Source organism: Pipistrellus kuhlii, unplaced genomic scaffold, assembly GCF_014108245.1.
Source record: "Pipistrellus kuhlii isolate mPipKuh1 unplaced genomic scaffold, mPipKuh1.p scaffold_m20_p_2, whole genome shotgun sequence".
Classification (NCBI taxonomy): domain Eukaryota; kingdom Metazoa; phylum Chordata; class Mammalia; order Chiroptera; family Vespertilionidae; genus Pipistrellus; species Pipistrellus kuhlii.
The window spans coordinates 69,509,183-69,518,054 of record NW_023425515.1 but is presented as its reverse complement, the minus strand read 5'-3'; the positions used below and the strand labels follow the sequence as shown (position 1 = coordinate 69,518,054).

The 8,872-nt window shown below is 39.4% G+C and overlaps 1 long non-coding RNA gene across 1 annotated transcript in view; it reads left to right on the top strand.

Moving 5' to 3' along the window:
* The first annotated feature begins 344 nt into the window (after nucleotides 1-344).
* The window catches only part of LOC118724525, a 30,588-nt gene continuing 22,060 nt past the window's right edge, over nucleotides 345-8,872 (top strand). The window contains exon 1 of the long non-coding RNA XR_004989622.1: nucleotides 345-450. This is a non-coding gene — a long non-coding RNA (uncharacterized LOC118724525). The remainder of the gene's footprint in view (nucleotides 451-8,872) is intronic.

Genomic DNA, 8,872 nt, shown 5'->3' with positions numbered 1-8,872 from the left:
ATGTGGGTTTGCTTTGTTGCCTTCAGCACTAAACTAGAAAGTCCTGGATCCCAGAATGACTTCCTATTAGGCTAGCTCTGTGTCCTAGCCTAGGGCATGTGCTTTATGGAGGCCTAAGAAAAAACCTGTTCTCTTATTCCTCAACATTATTTAGATATGCATTTCCAGCTAACATTTGTTGTGTGTTTATTATGTACATGGCACTGTGTAAGGCGTGTCTTATAAGCATTATTTGACTTAATCCTCACAACAACTCTATGACAAAGGTTATTATAATTTTCTCCATTTCAGAGATGAGGAAACTGAGGCTTAGAGAAGATTAGTAATTTGCACCAGGTCACGTAGTAGCTAATAAGTAGAAGGACTGGTTTTGAGCCCTGCTGGTCTATTCTGGTGAGGCCATAGGCATCTGAGCTGGGACGGAGGCCTGTGAGTTACCATGGAAAGTGGGTAAGAACAGCCTATTGCTTCCTTCTGCCCCTCTGTCTCTTCAATTCCCACTTTACTCTTCCTCCTGATTCTTTACTTCTTACTATTTGTTTTTACCTCAAGTCCCTGTTTCTTGTGTATAATTATTTTTATTTACATATTCATTTATTTCCTTGTTCAGTCATTGATATACTTCTAGGGTGCTAGGCCTTATTAGTAAATTGTAAGAAGAGCTGGCAAGTGAATGAATGAATATAGTATGCGCACGCATGCTCGCGCGTGTGCGCACACACACACACACACACACACACACACACAATACTGGGTTACTTTTGAGAACACAAATATGAAAAAAACAAAACAAAAAACAATTAAAAATATGAGGTCTGGGAAATGGTGCTTGAGTTGTGCCTTGAAGGAAGAGGAATGGGGCAGGTGAAGAAGTAGGAAGAATTTTCCAGGCAGACACACTAGCTTTTATATAGTCACCACATTGGGGAAACAGTCAGCAAAGTTGAGACCTGCTGGTGATTGGAGATGGCTGGAATGAATGCAGAGGCTTTCCTGGGAGTGCTGAGAGATGAAGCTACAGAGATAGACAAGGGCCAGACCATGAAGCACTGTGTACTATGTTAAAGAGTTTGAATGTCAGCCTGAAAGTTACATGAAATCATTGAAAAGTTTTAAGTTAGAGAAATGCATGTTTTTGTATATTAAAATACCATTCTGGCTGTAATCCTCACTTGCATAGCTAATTTCTCTGCTTGGAATAGAAGGCCCTACATTTTCACTGAGATTATACACTACCTTGAGAGATTTCAAATCCTTTAATCACTCTGTGATTTTCCTGATAAAAAAATCTGAGTCTTCCATCCTACTAATTTCTGATCTCCTAAGTTCTGGGTGCAAGGCAGTCTTTGCAAGTTGGTCCTTAAATATTCATTCACCATAGTCTGCTTGCTAAACGTAAGATGCTCACATTTCATTTGAACATTCAGATCCCAATTTCTCTAACAACTCTCCTCACTCACATTATCACATCTCTCTAGATTACGGGCTACTGAATTATTATAATCATTTTCCAAGTTTTCTTCGCCTTTGCTGTTGCAGCACCTGAAGTCTGAGGGAGTTCAGATGAATTGCTCTGCAGAGGACAAATCCATTGAGTCAAGTAGAAGGTATGCTGTTGGGGCAGGACCAGCAGGTGGCATCAAATAAGCTGCATCCAAAATTTAAATATCTTTAACCAAGATGCAAATATAATTTCTAGTATATTGTACATATTGGCATTTTAAACCACCATCATTATAATATTCTACTAATGGCCTGGCTCATAAAATTCATGCACAGTGGGAAGGGGGGGGGTGTCCTCAGCCCAGCCTGTACCCTCTCCAATCTGGATGACCCCTTGAAGGATGTCCTACTGCTGGTTTACAGGTATTGGGCCTAAACCAGCAGTCGGACATCCATCCACAATCTGGGACTGCTGGCTCCAGCCACTCATCTGCCTGCCTGACTGCCTGATTGCCCCTAACCAATCTGCCTGCCGGCCTGCTCTCCCCCAACTGCCCCCTGCCGCCAGCCTGCTCACCCCCAAATGCCTCCTCCCGCCAGCCTGATCACCCACATCCTGGCCTGATCACTTCCCCCTGCCCCACAACCCAAGCTCCCACCCCCTCTTTTTTTTTTTTAGCACCTCCTTGAATGGAGGCTAGGGCTGGCTGGAAGCAATTATCTTCTATAATTGAAACTTTGTAGCCTTGAGCAGAGGCCAGGGCCAGCCAGGGTGGGTGAGAAGTTTGGCTTTCTCCATCACCAGGGCAACCCAAGCCTTCTGCTCACTCCAGCTCCAAGGCTACATGGATTTTGGTTAGGTTAATTTGCATACTCAACTCCTGATTGGCTGATGGGTGTGGCTTGTGGGTGTAGCGGAGGTATGGTCAATTTACATGTTTCTCTTTTATTAGTGTAGATTTTAAGCTAATAATGTTGAATGCAAATAAAAGTTCTACATTTTATATTCCCCACATTTTGTTTTTAGTGTCACAATTTACATATTTTATATTGTGTATTCATTAACAAATTATTATAGTTATAGTTATTTTTAATACTTTTTGTCTTTTAACCTTTACACTGTAGTTATAAGATATTAGAGTGACTACCATTACAATATTGTAGTATTTTGAATTTAACTGTATAATTACCTTTACCCTATAAGTTTTATATTTTCATATGTTGTTTTTGTTGTTGTTGTTAATGCTCATCTATGGATATTTTTCCACCGATTTTTTAGAGAAGATAGTGAGGAGGGGAGAGTCAGAGAGACAGAGAAATATTGATGTGAAAGAGACACATTGACTAGTTGCCTCCTGTGCAAGCACCAGCCAGGACCAAGGATTGAGCCTGCAACCAAGGTACCTCTCCTTGACCTGAATCTTACCTGGGACTTTTCAGTCACAGGCTGATACTCTATCCACTGAGCCAAACCCACCTGGGCATATCTTTTAATATCTTTCTTGTTACTAATTGGCATTAATTCTTTTTAGCTTGAAGAAATCCCCTTAAAATTCCTTATAAGGCTACTGGTAATCTAGTGGTGTTGAATTCCTTAAGCTTGTTTGAAAAATTCTTTATCTCTCTTTCAATTCCAAATGATAACTTTGTCAGATAGAGTATTTTTGGTTGGCAGTGTTTTTCTTTCAGCAGTCTGGATATGTCATGCTACCCCCTTGTGGATTGCAAACTTTCTCCTGAAAAATTTGCTGGTTGGTTTATGGCAAGCATGTCAAATTCAAAGGCTAACGTGGGCCAAATAAACAAGGCATGCAGCCCGTGGGATGCAAGTTTGATATGCTTAGGTTCCCTTATACTTAACAAGTTGTTTTTCTCTTACTGATTTTAAGATTTTATTTTTTTACTTTTAACTTTTGAAAATTTTCTTATAATGTGTCTCAGTATGGGTCTCTTTAGATTTATACTTTTTGGTACTTTTTTGAGCTTTCTGAATCTGGACGCTTGTTCTCTTCTGAGGGGTAGGAAAATTTTCAGCTATTTTAAAAAATTTCTTTATTGATTAAGGTATAACATATATGTTCTCATCTCTCCATTTTTTTTCTTTGTATAAGTTTTTGTCTCTTTTTTCATTCCCCCTCTTTTTGGTTGATGTTGTCTCATAAGTCTCTTAAGCTATGTTCACTCTTTTTCATTCTTTCTTCTTTTTGCATTTATGACTAAATGAATTCCACTGTCTTGTTTTTAAATTCATTGATATTTTTTCCCCACCAATCTGGTCTGCCCTTGAATCCTTCTAGTGAGTTTTTCAGTTCAGTTATTGTATTCTTCAACTCTATGATTTATGTTTGGTATATTTTTATATTTTTGGATATTATTTTTTATTTTTATTGTCTAAAGCACATGTGTCAAACACAAGGCCTGCGGGCCAAATCCGTCCTGCCAGGCCTTGCAATGTGGCCCGCACCGCGCTGTCATCACTGCACTCCGCTGTGTTTCCATCACAATGACAGTTTATGACTGTTCAGTAAACCATTCGGCCCGCGATTTAGGCTGGATTTTAGATTTTGGCCCCTTCTCTGATTGAATTCGACACCCCTAGTCTAAAGTTTCACATATGTCTCCTTTTCCTACAATTGGACCCCTCCTCCCCCCGCTATTCCCATCCCAAGCAAGCCACCATCACCCTCTTTCCTGTGTCCATTGGTTATTCTACTATACATGCTAACCCCTCTCTCCTTTACCATTTGTCTCTGGATCTATTCTTTTTCATCAAATTATGTTGATTATTCTATCCCACATATGAATGAGATAATTATTTATCTTTCTTTGACTGGCTTATTTCACTTAGCATAATTCTCTCCAGTTCCATCCATGCTGTTGCAAATGGTAAAAGTTCCTTCTTTTTTATAGAGGCATAGTATTCCATTGTGTAGATGTACCACAATTTTTCAATCCACTCTTGCTGATGGGTACTTAGGCTATTTGCAAATCCCAGCTATTGCTAATTGTGCTGCTATGAACATAGGGGTGCATATATACTTTCTGATTGGTGTTTCTGTTTTCTGGGGAAATAGTCCTAGAAGTGGGATCACTGGGTTAAATGGGAGTTCCATTTTTAACTTTTTTAGGAAACTCCATACTGTCTTCAACAGTGGCTATGCCAGTTTGCATTCCCACCAGCAGTGCAGGAGTGTTCCATTTTCTCCACATCCTCACCAGCACTTATTATTTGTTGATGATAGCCATTATGACAGGTGTGAGATGGTATCTTATTGTTTTGATTTGCATCTCTCCTATGATTAGTGGCTTTGAACATATTTTCAAATGTCTCTCAGCCTTCTGTATGCCCTCTTTTGAAAAGTGTCTATTTAGATCCTTTGCCCATTTTTTGATTGGATTGTTTATCTTCCTTTTGTTAAATTATATGAGTTCTCTGTTATCTTTGTAGATTGTCTTATCTGAAATATCATTGGCAAATATGTTCCCCCATGCAGTGGGCTTTCTTGTTGTTTTATTGATGATTTATTTTGCTGTGCAGAAGCTTTTTATTTTGATATAGTCCCATTTCTTTTTCTTTTTAGTCTTATTGTCCTAGGACTTGTGTCTATAAAGATATTGCTACAACATATGTCTGCTATTTTGCTGCCTATGGAGTCTTGTAGGGTCTTTATGATTTCCCTGTCTTAAATTTAAGTCCTTTAGCCATTTTGGCTTTGTTTTTGTGTATGGTGTAAGGTGTAAGTTGGTGGTCTAGTTTTACTTTTTTTTTTTTTTTTTTTTTTTTGCATGTATCTGACCAAACGTCCCAGAACAATTTATTGTAAAGACTGTCTTGACTCCATTGTATGCTCTTCTCTCCTTTATCAAATATTAATTGAGCATAATGGCTTGGGCTGACTTCTGGGTTCTCTGTTCTGTTCTATTGGTCTATATGTCTGTTCTTGTGCCAGTACCAAGCTATATTACCAACTGTGGCTTGGTAATATAGCTTGGTATCTGGTATTGTGATCCCTCCTACTTTGTTCTTTCTCAGGATTGCTGTGGATATTTGGGAACTTTTTTTTTTTTTTTTAATTACAGATGAATTTTTGAAGAGTTTGTTCTAGATTTTTGAAATATGCCATTTGTATTTTAATAAGGATTACATTCAATCTGTAGATTCCTTTGGGTAGTATGGACATTTAAATGATGCTGATTATACCAATTAATGAACATGGTATGTTCTTCTGTTTGTTTATGTCTTCCTTTATCTCTTTTTTCAATGTCCTGTAGTTTTCTGAGTACATGTCTTTTACCTCCTTAGTGAAGTTTGTTCCTAGGTATCTTAATTTTTTTGGTGTAATGATAAATGGGCTTTTTTTTTTTTTTTTTTTTCCATTTCTCTTTTCGTGAGTTCATTATTGGTATATAAAAAAGGTCATAGATTTTTGAGTGTTAATTTTTTATCCTGCTACATTGCCAAATTCATTTATTAGGTCTGGTAGTTTTCTGATGGAGTCTTTGGGGTTTTCTATGTATGGTATCATGCCATCTGTAAATAAGGACAGTTTTACTTCTTCTTTTCCAATTTGAATGCCTTTTATTTCTTATTGTTTGATCACAATGGCTAGCACTTCCAGTACTATATTGAATAGGAGTGATGAAAGTGAGCATCCTTGTCTTGTTCCTGTTCTTAGGGGAGATGAGCTTAGTTTTTTCCCTTTGAGTATGATGTTGGCTGTGGGTTTGTCATATAAGGCTTTTATTATATTGAGGTATGCCCACTTTGATGAGAGTTTTTCTCAAGAAAGGTATTGGATTTTCTCAGATGCTTTTCTGCATCAATTGATACGATTATGTGATTTTTATCTCTCATCTTGTTTATGTGATGTATCACATTTATTGATGTACGGATATTGTACCATCCGGGCATCCCCAGAATAAATCCCACTTGGTCATGGTGTATTATCTTTCTAATGTAATACTGAATACCATTTGTTAGAATTTTGTTGAGGATTTTAGCATTTATGTTCATCAAGGATTTTGGCCTATAGTTCTATCTTTTTGTTGTGTTGCACTTAATTCTGGGTTGGAGGGATGGACTGCCCCAGAGCTGGCTTCCTGTTTGTCTTACACCACTTTGATCCCAAGTTTTCACAAAAACAACTTTCCCCTGCAGTCTCAGTGATTGTTTTTAATTGGAAGATCCTATGCACTGCACTTCTCAAGCTAAAGCAAGGAGTTAAAAAGGAAAAAAGCCAAAACGGACTCACATCTTTTCCCCCTGGCACTGTGCAGCTGGTATACAAGTTCAGGCTGCCTTTCTGGGCCCAGCCCAGCTGTGGGATAATATCTAGAGTCTCCTTCTGCCAGCAGCCCTGTGGACCCATTTCCCACATTCAAGGGTTATACTGACCCCAACAGCCATGGATTTTGTGGGGTGTAGTCTTCCTCTGAGATTCTAGTCCCCACTGTGTGCATATCTGCCTCCAGCTTGCATGCCTGATCTCACCTTTCTCTAGGTGATATCTGACCTTTCCATCCATGGTTTGCCTCGCTAGCTGTGTTTAATTCAGCAATTTTGGATGAGTATTGTTCGCTTCAGCTGTTCCATCTATCGACTCTGTGAGAAGGTTCAGGACCTGTCCGTGTACTTGGCGCTGCTTTGTATCCACCTGGGCAGACTTTTTAGCCACACTTGGATGGAGAGGCTGGAGTCCCATTGTCCGTGGGTTTGCAGCTGAGGCAGCTGGTCCCTGGGCATTGTGGTTGTAGGGTCCTGTGAGGTATCTGAGGTCTCCCCGGTTGAAGGTAAGCCTGGGCTTCCGATCACAGCCAGTCTCCCCTTCATGATGGCGCAGTCTCTTAAACAGAGCTGGCCACTCCGGGAGAGATTTCTGCAGCAGTAGAGGTTTCCTGGCCAGGGGAGCCTGGTCTGCCAGTACCCAACAGTCCCTGGAATATAGCTGTCCATTTCTCACAAAAACAGACAATCCCCACACATCCACACACTCTTCTTTCGTTCTCTCACTCACACACCGTCTTATAGCCTGCTGTCCCGTTGGCAGCCATCTTGGATCCTGATTGGTACATTTTTAAATGTTATATCTTCTTGTAAAATTTTTATTATGTTCATGCATGTTTTCCTGACATTGATAAGCATCTTTATAAACAGGTTTTTTTTTGTATGTTTGTTTTTTTAGAGAATTCCTTATAAGGTAAATAACTTGCTTATGTTTGATTAATATTAATTTATGAAGATTTACCTTATTCTTTTGCTTGGAAACATACCTTTGTTTCTTCATTTTTCTTGATGCTTTGTATTGATTTCTGTTCATTAGGTATAACAGCCACCTCTCCCAGTCTGGACTGACTAGTCTTGGGGAGATGAACTTCATCAATTAGCCCAGACTGAACACCTGGTTGTCTCTCAAAACTTTGTGATGGACCAACCCTCCATCTTTGTTATTTGTGACTCTGAGTGGTTGATGATGTGCCCAAACCCATTAGTGTCCCAAAGGGAAGGTTGCAGTCGGAACCTAGATGCAGCCTTGTTAGAACTAGCAGCTGGGAAACTAGGAGATGGGCATTTTTGCCTTCTTCCTCTGGGCTGAGCCTCAGTGTATATGTAGTGAAGGTACACTGTTTAAAACAGCTCTTGTTTATTATAATCCTGTGGAACTTGTGAATGTAAGCCTTGTTGGCTTTCAGAGCTTGGTGATTGGGATAATATTCCCTAGGGCAGCAGCTGTAAAAGGATGGGTGCCAGATGTTTGTATAAGCTCCTTTTAGGGATATACTGGTAATTTGGTATTTTTGTTGGAACGAGCAATAGGGAGAAGGTGGAGAAACTGCTCCCTGGCTTTTTTTTTTTTTTTTTTTTTTTTTTGAGATTCATAGTCAACACCTAGACGTGTGTTAATATTAATTAAAAACTGAGCCCTCAAGCAGCAACTTGTGAAATAAGTAGTCAAACTTTTTCCAGTGAAACACTCAGAGATGGGCATTTTTGCCTATGCCTTTTTCTCTGAGTCCTGGGGGGTGGAGGTGAGGGGGTGGCTAGCTGTGGTAAGTGCTGCATGCCTGTTAAGAACCATTTGTTTGTTTCAGTCCTGTGGGACTCATGATTGTGAACCCTTTTGTTTATCTGAGTCACACAACCTGTGGTCCTATTCCTTTGGTGGCAACTGCAACACCTTAGAGCACCAGGCATGTTCTCCTTCCAGGGAGATGCTTCCTTTTTGCTTGAAGGGTAGAATGAGGAAGAACTTCCAGATGTTTCAAATTTAAGTTTGAAGAAAGGCATGCCACATATTATGTGCTTGTGAAGGAAAACTGGTCCCTCTTTTTCCTTAGGACTGACTCTAGCTTTGATGTCCTTGTCATTAAGCTCAGAATGATGAAAACTACATTCTTTAAAGTTAAGAATTAAATAAAACCAAAAGACTAG